General features: G+C 36.7%; 1 protein-coding gene across 1 annotated transcript in view; it reads right to left on the reverse strand.

Moving 5' to 3' along the window:
* Nucleotides 1-15851, reverse strand: part of LOC129757431 (uncharacterized) — a 41100-nt gene extending 25249 nt beyond the window's left edge. Inside the window, exon 1 of the mRNA XM_055754655.1 lies at nt 15374-15851. The gene's annotated coding sequence lies outside the window, so the exon portion shown is untranslated. The remainder of the gene's footprint in view (nt 1-15373) is intronic.
* Between the last annotated feature and the right edge of the window lie 811 nt (nt 15852-16662).

The following is a 16662-nucleotide window of genomic DNA, read 5'->3' on the forward strand; positions in this document are numbered from 1 at the left end:
TTGGTAACAGCGCTTACTAGCTTTTTTATAAGCGGAGTTCAGTCTTCGATATGCATCCTTAGTTTGGGAGGATTTGAGCTTATGGTAATTTCTGAGAGCACATCTCTTCGCCGTCTTCAGTCGACGCAGTTCCTTCGTAAACCAAGGAGTCCGCAAATTCCCGGAAGTCGTTCGCTTTGGCACGTGGCGGTCGATAACGTAATTTAAGATATGCGAAAAGGTTTCGGCCGCAGCATTGGGATTCAATAGATTGAGTTCAGATTCCCAGTCGATGGTGACCAGGATATGGGAGATAGCATCGAAATCCGCTTTCTTGAAGTCGAGATAGAAGGGTGCTGATTTTTCGACAGAAGCATGCAATCCGGTGACCTCGAGCGAAACCATTAGAGCTGGATGATGCTGAACTGCCTTAACGAACGGAGCAGGAGCCGATTCAATGGTCGGAACGCGAGACCCATTGCTAGCAAAGCAGAGATCCAACATACGGCCGTTTTCGTTAGTAACTCTGTTAATTTGACGCAAGGTTGCCGTACTCAGGGAGTCTAGTATGATGTTTGAAGGCGCCGAGAATGTAGAGCGCACAGGATCCGGGTACAAAAAGCTACCATGGTTGGAGCACCACTTCAAACCGGGCATATTGAAGTCACCAATGACGAGAATATCGTCTTCGGGGGCGCAGAGAGAACTCACTTTGGATATGCAGCGAGAAAGAGACTCCGCCAGGGCGACATCTCGTGTGCGATCAGGGGGCAGGTACAGCACACATACGTAGAGTTTTCGGTTGCCAAGATCGATGCGGGTCCACACAAGTTCCAAGTCGTGTCAGGAGTCATCGTCAATAAGCAGTGCATGGAAATCGGATTTAACAGCAATTAAAACTCCACCCCCAGTGTTCTTCTTGCTATTACGGGGACTGCGGTCACAACGAAAAACGACGTAATCTGGTCCAAATATCTGACTCGAGATAGTACGGTCGTTCAGCCATGTTTCCGTGAAAGCGACAACGTCGTAGCAGGAACAAGAGCTGGCGAGCAGATAATCTGCTATACAGGAGTTTAAACCCCCGACATTCTGGTAGTACATGGTGAGTGAATCATAAGATTCCATCGCAGACCTAGAGCCTCGAACGCTGGAAGGGGAGGAACCATCAGGCGGAGGAAAACGGTTAGGAGGGCCATACTTGCCTGAGCTCACAGGCTGGAGAACCCCTATGCCACAGACGAACTCAGGGCCAGGACGACTGATGACGTTGACGGGAAACAGCGCGACTGAGTCGAAGGGAATAGGGGTCTCCGTTGGACCTGATACGTTGCGTCCCGGTGATGAAAGCCCTATGTTTGTTGAGTTAGCGAGCGTAGCGTATTGATAGGCGTCAATGGTTGAAGCAGAGCTACCCGAGGACCGTTGTAGGGATCTGACAATTGGTGGAAATTCATCACGCGAGGGAATGGATCTTGAGTTCGAAAGGTACTTGCCTGTAGAGGCGATCTGGGGAGCCTCGTCACCACAGACGAACTCAGGGCCGGGACGACTGAAGACGCTGGCTGGAAACGGCGCGACTGAGTCGAAGGGCTCAGAGGTCCCCAAAAGGCCAAGCTCGGTGCGTCCCGGTGATGTAATCCAAGTCGAAGTGGCTGGTCGGATCGTAGCAAATTGACCGTCGGTATGAAACCTGTTGTAAGGCGAGATCATGTCACGAGCATTGCAAGTTCTCGAACAGAATGAATACTTGCCGTTGAAAACCGGTCGGAGAACCTCGTCACCGCAGTCGAACTCAGGGCCGGGACGACTGAAGACGCTGGCAGGAATCAGCGCGACTGAGTCGAAGGGCTTAGAGGTCTCCAAAATGCTAAAACCGTTGCGTCCCGGTGAAGAAGCAATTGACGACGAAAAAGATTGGCTAGTAGATCCGATAAAATTGTAGCAAGCACATGGGGCTGAGGTCTCGAGGGACTCGTTGTCGAAAAACGATGGACTTTCGATGGACAGTAGTTGTTAATTTGTAAAAAAGCATTGCACAATTCTACTTTTGATTTGTTCTCTGGACATGCTTAGTTGAATAATATCGACGTTTATTTTGTAAAATGCCATCATTCGGTACGTAAACTGCTGCGGCCTTCATACGGAGATATACAAGATAATAAATACGGTGAGTAATATTTTCCACAGATTAAGTCCTTCAGAAACAGTGCGTCGATCGATTTTCTTCGGGTTTCCAGCGTGTCCAAACCTACCAGCATGCACAAGGCTCGATACTCCGGCATTTCTGCTTGCCACCCAAGGTTTCTCAAAGCGTATTTCAAGAACTTCTTCTGGACTCTCTCTTGTCTGTTGTTGTGTATGTTGTAGTACGGTCGCCACACAATGCCGGCATATTCAATGACGGTACTAACTAATCCAGTGTAGATAGAAACAATCGTGTAGGGATTATCCAGCTCGTGACAGATTCTATTAACCATTCCGAACATAGAATTTGCCTTTGCTACAACTTTTTCGATGTGTTTTGAAAAAGTTAACTCCGCGTCCAACTCCATTCCTAAGTCTTTTACTGAGCTTTGCCGAGCAATGATGAAATCGTTTTCTAAGCGGTATTCATAAGTGATATTGCCTATTTTCAGAGAAAATGTTATCACGTTGCATTTCGAGGAATTGATCTTTAGGCTAAATCTACTGCAACACTCTGTGAACCTGTGCAAGGCGTTTTGCAGAGTCACGCAATCCTTCGGGTGACGAATAGGCAAAAACATTTTTAAACATCGGCATAAACCAGCGCGAATACATCAGTCAGCACTTCAGGAAATTCGTTCATAACAGCGATGAAAAGAAGGGGTCTCCCTTGTGGAACACCACTGTTGACCGAGAAAGTACTAGATCTCACGTTCTCCAGTTTGACGTATTGCGTTCTTTCGATCAGATTCGAACGAATCCATTGGAGACAGGATCCGCTGCGAGGTTCTCGATACAAACTCTGTTAGGTTCGTTACGGTTGAGCGTTTCTTGAGAAAACCATGTTGAACATCCGAAGTCTTCGTATCAATCCACGGGTAAATCTTATCGTATACAATACTCTCGAAAAGTTTGGATATTGCAGAGAGAATTGCAACACCACGATAGTTTTCTACGGTGAGCCTGGAACCGTTCTTGTGTATCGATGTAACATGCGAGTTCCAAAACTTCGGAAATAAACCGGCACGAATCGATGAAGTGAAGAGGAATTCTAAGAGTTAATTTCAAGTATCACATTTGCATCCTATTTTTCAAAATTAAGCACTTCTATTTAGTTTGAAACTATGAGATATTTTTCCATAATGCAATCGGACGGAAGTGTTACGAAACTTTAACAGCAATTTTCTTGAAACATGCCAAAGAATTCATACGACCTGTTCAAAACTGAACCAAATTTTATTTTTTTTAATTAGTTTGGTTTTGATAGTTTTCTTTGGTGTGTTTGGCGAAATTTGGTGGCCCAGCCAAAAAACAAAAATTGGTTCAAAACAATCGTTGGAAATTTCACACAAGTTTCGAGGGCTAGCTTGTACGTCTGTTCTCAGTGCCTGAATGCATTTCTAAACTTTCATTGGTGTATAAAATTAAAATTTGACTAATTACAGTGAAAGTTATTCAAAAAGTGTAAAACAATGAACTTGCTTTGAACAAAGAAACAATTTAAAGCAACCTATAAAATATGGAGTTTACTTGTTTCTAGAGTTCATAATCAACTTTTTTTAAACAAAAGTCTCAAGTACCTGCATTATTCAATATCATTTTGATGTGCATTTTTTTAATCCCCAAAAATGAAAAGAACGTAAATTTACACAAATAGTGGATCGCTAGAAAACATTAAGGTACAGTAAGAATGAAAATAATTAAACTTTTTTTCGTCAACAACTTATCGCACTATACCGGAAATCGAGTATGAGTATTAGAAATTGCATAAAAAATCTTCTCTGAAAGTTTGGTTATGATCTGATGAAAAATGGAAAATTGCAACCGGGCTAAGCACCAGTGTATGGACATTTTTCAACATTATTTTATGGGCTCATAGATTAAAATTGAATATTTTAATTGTTAACACAAATTGAATATTTCTTGCGAACGGTCATTTGTATAAGAAATACAAAAATTGATCTTAAAAGAGGTAGGGAGTGATGCAAAAAAAGGAGATATTTTGCTGCCATTTCAGCTTAAAAAGTGTCCGTTATTAACATTTCGTTGTTGAAACTAGTGCTGTACAGTTAATTTTTATATTCACAGTATTTACTGGAATTTTTGAATTCCATACTTCTTGTCCATTATTATTTTCACTCTTTCCACTCACCGTTGAATAGGGTTCCTGATCATTGTTTCTTACAGATTTGAAATATGAAAATTGTCAAAATATATCTAACTTTTTTTTCTACAAAATTTTATTTTGATCAAAATTCCCCCAGTTCATGCTTATAAGTAAAATTGAACGAGCCTAAGAAGTTGTATCCATTTTAAATATATATTTTTTATTGGAAAGGAATTTTGTTCAACAATTCAAACAATGATCGCGCTGAATTCGTTGATAAATTGTTTGTACTATGTACATATGTAGTTCAAAAACATATTGTCCCATTTCGTTCTGAACGTAAAAGGCTTCGCATTTACTAAAATCAACAGATCGATTTGCCAGTTTGACTATGGTAGTGACCTATGAAGATCCCCCATTGAACTTAATGTTTTTCCACAAGTTCCCCAAAACGGTATGGAGGAGAAAACCAGTTTTCCGGTCACGATCCTTCTCACGTGGCATCGGTCGTTTAAGCTAAACCATCGGATATCTTCGAGGGAAATGAAAGAGGAGACAAGAATGACCGATTCATCTGCGGAAATTCCTGCAATAAGACGACGACGACGACGACAGCAGCGAGAGTTTTCCCGCACATGCCTCCGCAAGCCTGAAAAACCACTTTCATCTTCAATATCATCCATGCGGCAACACATGATGACATCCACATTTCTACAGATCGGGTCTTATTGCAAAATACAGTTTCCATCAAATTTATGCGTCCGATTGCGATGGATTTTACTTTTCCCTTTTATATGATCCACACCAAACCAGCGCATCTTCCCAGCCATTGCTGGCCGTGAAAACCTGATCGAGGTTCCTTTGGATCCTGTTGTGTTGAGAGCGATGCGTGGATTCTCGAATCGGGTTCCGAAAAGCGAGACCGAATATTTCTGAGGATGATGCGTACCTATAGGTAGGCACCTACCTACTCGGCGGGATGACGCAAATCGAATCCTCGATGGCGTTGGCGCAGCATCGACTCGAGCATGACCCCAAAAATTAAGAGGAGTTTCACTTTTAATAATACACATCCCAGACACAGGTCAAATATATACATATTCTTCCTGTGTAACCGGTTAAGCTTTACAGTTTAAGGACTCAAGATGCATGATCGATAATCGAAAGTGCTGATGCACATTGTAGTCGAAAGTGTTGGTAAATATAATTGTTATAAAAGAATTTAAAAGGAGAATTTAAAGGATAACCTAAACTTAAGCGTTCAAATAATAACGTAACCAATAACCCATAATTTTCAGAGTTTTTATCTTCATGTTTTTAAAAGTATACATTTTATCATGAGTATTTGCGTAGATATTCCTTTCGCTTGAGGTATGTATCAATCAATTATCAATCAAATATTAAAATTAGCAACCGTTTGTGGATTTTTTGATACAAAAAGCTTTTGAAGATCTCAAGATATCCAACTTCCCGTTCCATCTATAGTGAGATGTTTGAATAGCGAATCTGAATTTGAAATATGAAATTTGGTTTTCAAAAATGGAACTATAGTTCAGAATGTCGGGTTTTGAATTCCAAATTTAAATTCTGAAACAAGACTTAAATTTGACAAGTGAATTCTAAACATGAATCATAAATCAGAAATTTGAGACAGAATTTGACATTTGGAAGCCAAATATGAATAAGAATCTTCAAAAACGAATATCTAACTTAAATTTGATAATGATGTTTTCAATTCATGAATTCAAATTTGAATCTTTTGTGTTTCGAAAAAGATTATTTTGAATTATAAATCTGATTCTCAAAAATGTACGGGGTCCGGCAATTGAAGAGCTACCAATACTCGGCATTACAACGCTAATCGTTAATGTGTCTGCTCCGTTTTTATTAGATAATTTTTGTTTTACTTTATATCACCAAACTTTTGTACCAACGGATAGCTCCACCAAAAGCAAATGCTGGTACAGGTTTTTTTAAGCGTCATCGCTAATCGCTAATTAGTCCGCTACTTTTTTGTTGACCAATTTATTTCCTCACGAGATTCCAACTCCGATAGGTGAAATTATTCAAGCAAGAATGCTGATGAATGGTATTTTCCACAAGATGATGGAGTTTGTTTATCCGTGCGTAAGTTCTCTAAAAACTGCGATAAAAATTGATATTCCTTAAACTGGGGGAACATTGATCACTTTTTTAATTCATTTTTGAATATTTTGGAAGGGGTTGCTTTTTTGTAACACTAACCATTTTTTAAAATACTTACTGAGGTAAGGAGTATAAAGCATGATCATTGATAGCAGAATACTCATACGAGATAAGTGGCTATAACTAAATGTTTGTTACAAAACCAGATTTCATGTTTCTGGGTAACTTTGAGCACTATGCACGCAGAAAAATCGAAATTAGTTTCAAAGGAAAGTGCCGCAAAAACAAAGGATTTTTTCCTTTGATTTTGGGACAAATAAAAATTCCTTTGATTCAAATGCATTTTCTTTTGTTTCGAAGAAATGCCTTCCTTTGAATCAAAACTTTTTCTTTGTTTCAAATAATTAAATGCTTTTGATTCAAAAACCTTTTCGTTTAATTTTATGCAATTTTCCATTATTCCAACGGTATTTGGGTTTCAATTTAAAAGCATTTGTTTTTCAATTCTAGTTTTTGTTCGTAAAAATTCTAGTACTACACGAAATTAAATGAAATCAATTATGGTTAAAACATTTTATTTCCTTTTAAGTACATGTTCATCATTTATATCATCGATTTTCCACAGGATAAGACTTCTTGAACCGATACATCTGTAAATAAAAAGGAAAACACATAATACGGCTTATTATGAAGCTTTCAAAAAACGACATTAAGCTTAATATTGCAATTCAAAAAAAATCCAAATTATTTGCATACATTGCATGAAAAGGTGTGAAAAGTACTTACTGGACGATGTTTATTGGCGGACAGTTCCATCCGAACAACCGATGAAGGGTTTCGGCACCATTTGTTAAGTCTCCATGGACCGGACCGGAAGCGATTGCAACCGCTTAGTCGGAGAACCGGAACAGTCGGAACAGTTTCCTCTTCAAATTAGTTGGATGAATGGTTGCCCTGAAAAATTGTATTACATAGACAGTTTATTTGAAATTAAATTAATTTTGAAAGACCTACCTAGGAGTCCACTGTCGTTTGTCGTCTCAAAGCTGTCGAAACTTTCCTACGCCGGGTTTGACTTGTGATTCCGGTGCTGTCTGGCGGTTGCGCAACAGGAACGTGAGGGATGAATGACATCCAGGTGTTAATATCCTAAGGACCAAATAATTTAAAAAAAAAAGCGCAACAGGAAGATTCCGCAAAAAAATAAATAGGTGATTGTCTGTAAAAGCTTCTCGCCGGCTCGTTCAACAAACAGAAGCTAATGAAGATGTGTCTACAGTTTGACGAAAAAATACTTTGGTTCAAAAGATAAATCATCTAAATCAATGAATTTTTACTTTGATTCTAAGTTAAAAAAAATTCTTTGAATTCAAATTAAATATTTTGATTTAAAAATTTGGAACATTGGTTTTATGGGAAAAAAGTTCGGTTCAATATAAAATTTACTTGAATCGAGGAAATTGGATTTTGTTTCAATGTACACAAGGTTTTTGAATCTAAGATGTATTTTTTTTAGTTCAATGGTACTACTTTTCGCTGCGTGTGGTTTTGACGATCTCAACATCTTCAAAATTATTGTTTTGATTCCAATGAGCACAGAAGGCTTAAAACATCAATCACAGTAATTGTTGTTTGGACTCAATACTCAATTGAATTTTTTAACGTTTTCTTTCAAAAACAAATATACTCAAAAGATGCACAATGTAGCTGCATACATTTAGGGGCAAAAATTATAAACATTTCCAGGTGCTTCAACGAAATTCTGGCGACAAAACACTAGCGCCAAATAAGGGTTGACGGATTGAGATGCAAACTCGAGTTTAAACATTTTTTACGCCCACACATGCACCAGTGCAAATTGTATTATCGTAAACAATATAAACATAAACATTGTGTTAGTGCAGTGACGCTTGATTTTCAATGTATACACTAAGATTGCATTTATTCCGCTCGGGATAACGATTTTTCGAATCACAGGGAATAGCTCAATTATCACGGAATTCGAACCAATACTCATCCGTATCTCGTGATACTTCATTTTTCCTGAAATTTAGGATGATACTTCTACGAGTGCACAGGAACTTGAACTATCCCCGTACGTTCAGGACAGTGTCCTCCAGAATCACGGGAGACACATTTCTTGTAATTTTTTTCTCTTGCTCTTGTTTAAAAAAGGATTTTTTCTCTCTTTTTTACCAATGCAGAAAAAATTATAACCGCTAACCATTTCTGCTTATCGTTTTTTGCGGTTACCTACTGTTGATTTTTTGGTGGCCGGTACTCGTGCAGATTTTAATTGATTGATGGTTAAAAATTCAAGTTGAGGCTGCGAAGAACGCATTGCATTAGAGAACAGCACGGCTGTGTGGACAAATTCTACCATTGGTCAGGATTCTTTCCCCCGTTTTGGAAGCTTTGGTTGGCCAATCGACTCAGCTAGCTGCCATGGACCCGGAGCGCAAGGCTTTAAATTCCATAGTTCACCCGGCGCGTAGGTAAGTTTAATTGCCATCCAGCGTTTTGGTTACGAAAGTAATGAAAATCTTTTTTTGTTTATTTACAGAGGACTGTCTCGTCTTTGGTGCTTTGAAAGTGAAAAGGGTTGAGATGTGCAAAACTAGTGAAATAAGGTGAAATATAATAAAATGCTTGAAATATATTTTTCTTGTTGTATTTTTTTTTCCTGAACAGTGCATTGAAAGCAATTAAAAAAATAAAAGAATTTAAACTAAGGGAGAGGGTAGCAGAATTTACGACAAACGGGTGAAAACCGTTTCGAGCTCACAGGAGATAATCGTTTCGAACCTACAGGACAATTTGACAGTTCTTTTCCTGAGCTGTTTTGCTGTCCTGAAATCGTCCTGTAATTTCAGCTGTTGAAAATACAGGACGAAATCGATCCGATCACAGGAGAAAAGATTAAGTGTGTATTATTGCGATGATGTGCTTTTACTCAAAGCTGCTTTGCTTGAGTGGAAAGCTACAAAGCTTGGATCCCATCTCGCAGGGCAGCAGCACCATAAACATTATGTACGCGTCGCCAACAATTTGTTCGAAAAAATTACTATCCGACTATCTTGATTCTTAGAGATCTTTGACATTTCTTAATATGTTGTGGCCTCAAAAACAAATGAAATTTTCCCATCATTCAATTCCCTAAGTCCTTCCACTGTTCCTATGTTCTTTTTTTATTGAATATCCAAAAATTATCATATAATGACCATAAAAATAACTTTAAAACTATACCTTTACAAAGGAAAAAAAAGTAAAACTTTCATATAAATCAACCCATTTGCTTCTAAATGCTATAACTTTATCAGGAGAGGTGTTTGTTTGTGAGTATTCAAAAAAACAGATTTTTTAAAGCTCTAAAACTACATATTAAGTAATATAAAAAATACAACTACAAACCTATGGCCATGGCTATGGCTAGTGAACGGTAGACAATGTGCAACTCGAGACCCCATACATCCAACCTTCGGGTAGTGGTCATATCACCTCTTGTCTGCAACTCCGATTCATACGCTTATGATCTTAGTTTTGTCATGATCTTTCACGTGGAAAAGGAATTTTTGATGAAACATCAATAAGTCACACAAACGCAACCAATTTGCAAATCATAGCTTGTGGGGAATCGTGGGCCACACATCTTAAACCACCTATATTTTTATGTTTTTATACACATTCAGAACTTAAAATATGTTTTACCTATCTGCAAAGTTTTCTTAGCCAAATGAAGAGTTACGAAAGATATTTTGCCCATCCTATATAAGAAATTTTGCCAAAACGTTCGCGAGCCAGGTTTTGGAATCCATGCGATCATACACAGCTCTATTTTTTATTTCATCATCTGAAATTGCTTTTAAATAACGAAATGAATTAGGAAATCACAGTTTTGGGTCAACTCATCAACTTTGCATGGTATTTGGTCAATTTGGATTTGGTGGCCCACAATTCCCCACCATTTTTCAAAATCCAAAAAATATTGCTTTTTTTAAACAGTCAGAATTCGGGGAAAATAACTTATTAAAAAAATTAAAAAAATACCTTATGATACCTTGAAAATGTAGAAAACCATACCATTTTTTATTTTCATTTTATCTTTTATGATAAAGAAGTTATGGAACAACGAAAAAAGTGGCCCATGATGCCCCACTCTCCCATACATGTTGGGCAGGTCACCAAATATGTCCCTCTCTCGTTTCCCAGCCTGGAACTAGGCAATCAAAGCACTACAAATAGGTTCAAGGCCTATTTTTCCAGAAAAAAAACTTGATTACAAAATTAACAAATATATCCTCTGACAGTTTAGACATTTTTCAATATTTCTCGATTATTTTTTCTGTTAAGGGGAATGTGGCATGTTTCATATTTTAAAACCAGTACTGGACTCTTATAAACGTAAATCATGGTTGCAGAAATTTATTAAACTACTTGAAATTTGATTTAAAAATCGATTTAATCTCTGTTTAGAATTTGATGCTTTGGAGTACCCATGGGTGGCAAAACTCCTCAGATCGGCTTGTCCAGTGAAAGAGAGTGCAATTTTTTTCGTCTGCTTCACCAATCGGTGCGGGGAGAGATAAATCGCACTGAAATGAAGAGTGAGATTGTCAACACATAAGAGTGAGCGAGAGCATTCATATCCGCTGATGAAGAGAATTCCCTTCTCCGGAAAAACCTGTTGCGCAATGTGCTGAGGAGAATTCGAGAGCTAACTCAGTTTATTCTTGGTACGTTCACGAGAATAGATGCTACTTTCCGAATCAAAGCTCCCAGCGGTGTCTTGATTTTCTAGAAGCCGTCCTGATCTTAATTGCAATTGATTTTGCAATAAAAACAGTTTAACCTCTTAAACCAATGGTAATCTTCGATTCAAATGATATTTGAACGGTGTTTTTCGGTATAAACTAAAAGCCACCTAACTTCATATCTCTTCTGCTGCATAAATTAAGGCGTATACTGCACCGCTATTTCGCCTTAATTTATGCAATCTAAGAAGAGCTGCATTTCATTTCCACCAATCTATGGGGTCCTGAAAAATCCTGGTTTTTGTTTTTCGCGGTGTCCTGATTTTTTGATGAAACCACCTGTCACCTCTTCTTCGAACGCTACCTTTTGTGAAAAAAAAAGAATTCAAAACAGCTAACAGCAGTGAGCATAGTAGCGGAGTAGAAATTGTTTATATTTTTTCTACGTTGTGTGGTGGGAGTCTAAATATTTTTTTCCTTATTTACTCTGAGGTGTATGACTGAAACACAGGGCGCTCTTTGTTTAGAATTCTCTTTCTCCCACTCGAATGCAAATGCTCTCACACTTGCCGTCCGAGTCACTTACAGCTCGTGTAAACTCGGGTAACGAGTGGAGCACGATTAGCGAAAGAGGATTACACTCGGAAGCCGAACTGAAAACAGAGTTGGTTTCTCCCGGCTCTTTGTTGTTTGAGAAGAGCCAACCAACCCTGGGAGTACCATTGATCAGTCTCTATGTTGACGGCTTCAACGAGTTTTCTTGATCATATAGAATACAAAACACCTTCACAATATTTATAAATGCTAGTTTATCAATTGTTCGGAACAAACTTAAATGATTTAAAATTAGTTAATAATTAAACTCTACAAACTATAACACAACACTTTCGGAGGCCCGAAGATACTAAATTTGTAACCATTGGGCCAGTGAATTCTGAGATATAAAATTCTGAATTTCGGTGTATCTTGGTTTAGATTTCTTCGCGGTCCAAAAAAAAACACCGCGGTCCTTAATGTGTTAAGGCCGAACAACATTTAAAATCGGAAGATAGACAATGGCGCTGCCTAAATTAAGGGGCTTAATTTTAGAACATCACTTATATAATCTACGCTACAAAAAAAAATTAAATATTGCCTTCATTCAATTCCCTCGAACTATTCCCGTTTAATTTTTTCTTTCAAACTTTACTATTTGTTAGGGTTTCTAGCCTTTTGTCATACACTGGCTTACTCTTGGAAAATGTCCCTATTTTCTAAATACCGTAAACTTTGATCACCGGGGTAAATTTGACCAACAATAAAGTTTTCCACATTATGATCCATAACTCAGTCTATAGTTTGAATTTTTGAAAACTGTTTTCTATGTTTGATAGCCTATTAATTGAGTATCAACTAGGCAAAATTTGGTTTGTATTTGAATTTTTTTCTGTTAGTAAAAATCTAATTTCAAAATCCTAAAATATCTATTTTTTCAAGGCTCGCAAACAAACAGCACTCCTGATGACACCAAAAAGCATTTAGAAGCAAACGGATTGTTTAATGTGAAAGAACAATTTTTTTTTCTTTGTATATGAACAGTTATAGTGCTATTTTTATTGTCGTTTAATGAAAAAAAAAATATATTTAAAAGATAAGGACAGAGTAAGCCCGTATTAGACAAATGGATAGGAACCCTATCAAATCGTTTACTTTGAAAAATATGAAAATGGAAATAGTGGGAAGGCCTAGGCCCTAGGGGAATGTGTGAAGGCAAAATTTCATTTGTATTTTGAAGCTCAAACTTTTTAGCAATTATAATAATTTTTGCCCCAAAATGTAGGCAGCATTATAGATCTTTTTTCGATTATAAATATTTTTAAAATAAAACGTTATAAATCAAGGTTAAATGGGTAAACTATCATATGTTAATATTATGAAGGTGTTTTGCATCCTTTATGATCAAGAAAAATCGTTTAAACCGTCAGAATAAAGACTGATCAATGTCACACCAAAGCAATAAATTCGAACAGAGACGAAAACGATTTTGAAGTCAAATTTAAAATAGTCTTTTAAATTTCTCCATCCATATTTTACGTGCATAGGAGTCCAGTACTTGTTTTAAAAAAAGTAAAATAAATCCATATTCCCCTTAACAGAAAAAAATAATCGAAATATATTGAAAAAAATGATCAATATTACCCCGGATTACGGTATCAAAATTTTACCTCAAATGACAACAAAAACTACACCAAAACTATACATTTACTGAAGGAAAATGAAATAAATCAACCTGTTTGTTTCTAAACGCTTTGATTTCATCAGGAAGGGTGTTTGTTTGCGAGCCTGCGAAAAAACAGCTATTTCAAGATTTTGAAAAACAAAGTTTTTCCAATTTAAAACTCAATTTATAGGTTTTTAAAGGTAGATCTTTTTTTTTAGATATTTCAACTTTTGACTCAGTTGTTGATGATTATGTGGAAAATGTTTATGTTGATCACAGTTACCCCGGTGATCAATGTTGCCCCGTTTTACGGTAGTTTAATTGCCGGGCCATGTATACTTCCTTATTTTTGTAAGAAACAAATGAAAATTTGTGTTGGTTTTCTGGACCTGAGGATAGTTTCAAATGTGTTAATCTTCGTCCTAAGCCAAGATAAGATGTTGACTGAAGAATTACCATTGTAAATTAACAAAATATGATAAAAATTGTCCTGGTGATGGGGGTGTTCAAAAATTATTCCAATATGAACAACATTACAATTAGGGCTAGGTGGGTGAAATTTATGTAAAAAATTTCCCTCGAAACTCAACGTGCAGTGTATGGAAATATAGTATTTCTATCTGTGGTATCAAAGCGTATTGAAGTAAACACGATTCCAATATGCAAAATTCGAAATTTATTGGCAAACAAACGAGTGGAAATGTGATTGTCCAAAATCTAAAATTTTGGAGTCAAAACTAAAATTGAGTGATCGAATGCGTTTCGTAAAAAGACAGTTAAACATAGTTTTATCTCTAGAAAAATGAAAAAAAAAAGCTTTTCAAGAGTGTTCCTTAGAAAAAATTAAAAATAAAAGTCACTTCATACTTGGTCGCTCAGAATAAGTCACTATTTATAATCCAAAAATCTTAATCATTTTTCGGTCTGGGCTAAAATGCAAATCAAAGATTCACCTTTAAAATATCGTTTCTGTATGCTGTAATAGAATTGATTTGCATCACGCGTTTTTAATTTTTAAAAATTTAATCCATCCAAACATTAACTTCAATTATTTCAGCTAGTAGAATTTTTTGTAGAATTTTTACTCCTAAATGTATGCAGCACCTTATGCATTTTGTTTAAAAATATTTTTGAAAAAAAAATAAAATTTATTGCGAATAAAACCCAAAATTACTGCAATTAATGCTTTATTCGTTATGACATCACAAATACATCAAAAACTATGTACTTTCAAAGTTTTTATTTGTTTCATTTCAAACAAAGTATGTTGCAACTTACCCTTTTTTTAAGCAGGGTTAAAATCATATGTTTTAATTAAGTTTTTAAAAGCCATTGAAGTTGAAAAGTGTTGCATGATGTCCCAGTAGACGGTAGTTAAAAAATAAGATTTTAAAACAAACAAACGTTTTTGTCAAGCTTTGATTTTTTTTTTACCATTTGGTTGGATCGTATGAATGCTACTTATTAGATAACATTTATTTGAATCTTATGTTTGATTCTTGAAATTTCTTCTGCTGTTATTTAAATTTTGAAATAGAGGAAAAGGTGATGAAGATCAGGCAACGTTCTTTGAAATATGCTTAGTTTGATGACTTTCCTGTTGGTTTCTTATTCCCGTAACAGAAAGTGTGGGTGCAAAACCGCACTTCCAGTAGCTACAGTTTGCTATCAATCAAAATCTTCAATAGAGATTACACTAACGAATCATCCGTGAGTAAGACAAAATGAAGTAGAGAAAAGGCGCTTCCGTTCGAACAACTGAAAGAAGCCCAAGTTACCTTGTTATTCTAGTTTCTATGTTTCAAGTTGATTTCCCCAGACGTTGTAGAGAATCATCTGGATTTGTTTTTTCGTGTGGGTTCAATCGACCAAGAAATGTGGTCACTCGGGCAACGACTTGGATCCAAAAAGTCTTCATAGCCAAGCCGATAAATCCAGCTTTGGTAATATGTCGCATATGGGCTGAATAAGAGTGAGAGTGAAGTTATAACCGATAACACTTACGGATGTGCGTTTGACAAGTGCTCCACGAGATGTAACTTTCTTCCAGCGAGGCGTTTTCGCTTATTTGGACGACATGTCGTTATCGACAGACTCGGAAAATCCAGTTTTCACTTACACTTTTTCTGGGCACAGTTTGATTGAGTTTAGCGTACAACACTTTCAACTGAGAACAGTTTTGATCTTTCTGTTTTGTTCTTAACGAGGTAGATTTTTTATCTTAAATATCACTGGTCAATGTATCCTTTTTTACACTTTTCCAAAACAAACTTATCGAGAAAACGATTGAATTTCTTAATGATAAGAACGTCAAGTATCACGGTTTGCTTTTTTCATCACTGTTCACATGATAAGATCTTCAATGGATAATCCAACATAAATCTCCAGGCTAGATCACTTAGGTTTGTTTGCAGAGTCCAACGAAAAATCCAACACCGTATTGATGCTCAACCCGCAAATAGAAAAAAATACCTCCGCACTGCCGAACGATCGAGGGTAAACTAAAATCAATGAAGGAATAAAATGATTATAAATGTACATGCAACTGCTCGCGCAAATAAGTGCTGATAAAAAAGGCTCGCGAGTACGCGGTAAAAAAGTACGCAGCCAAAGACCACGCGGCTGGACTAAACAACGTAAAAGTTGCAAAAAGATACCGGGAAGGCCTAGGTGAGAAAAGATTCATACGTAGTCCAGAGATCAAGCATCGTGATGGTAATACTCTCTTTCTCATTCTCTGGTTTATTTCAGTTATGCTGCAGTGATACCTTCAAAGACGCCTTGAACTTGAGGCAGAACATGAAAAACGTCGTTTATGCGAATGGACTGGATATCGGCCGTTGCTGATTTTATGCTCTCGAACATGTTTGTAAACAACCGCATACATAGACGGGACACAACATTGTTGCATGTCTGTCTGTTACATATGTAGCTAGCATGTTGTAGATCTTCACACAAAATATTAAAGAATTATCATGTTTTGATTCTAATTGTTCTTGTTATGTTTTAATCTAAAATTTCAAGTCTTTGAATAAGTTGCTAATAACAAGCATAAATCAGTTTCGTTGAAAACTCAAATTATTTTATTACGGCATATGCCACAAGTTTGATTGCGATCTTAATAAAAATCAGACCATATAGATATTTTAAAAAATAAATACATGCTTATTTACCTTGGGTTGGCAATGGATATATGGAAAAATGATCAATTTAGGAAACCGACCATATACATTTTGTAGATTGGCTAAAAAACTTACCTGTACTAAATTTCAGCTCAAGCGGACTTGATTTAA

The sequence above is a fragment of the Uranotaenia lowii genome, chromosome 3, assembly GCF_029784155.1.
Source record: "Uranotaenia lowii strain MFRU-FL chromosome 3, ASM2978415v1, whole genome shotgun sequence".
NCBI lineage: Eukaryota > Metazoa > Arthropoda > Insecta > Diptera > Culicidae > Uranotaenia > Uranotaenia lowii.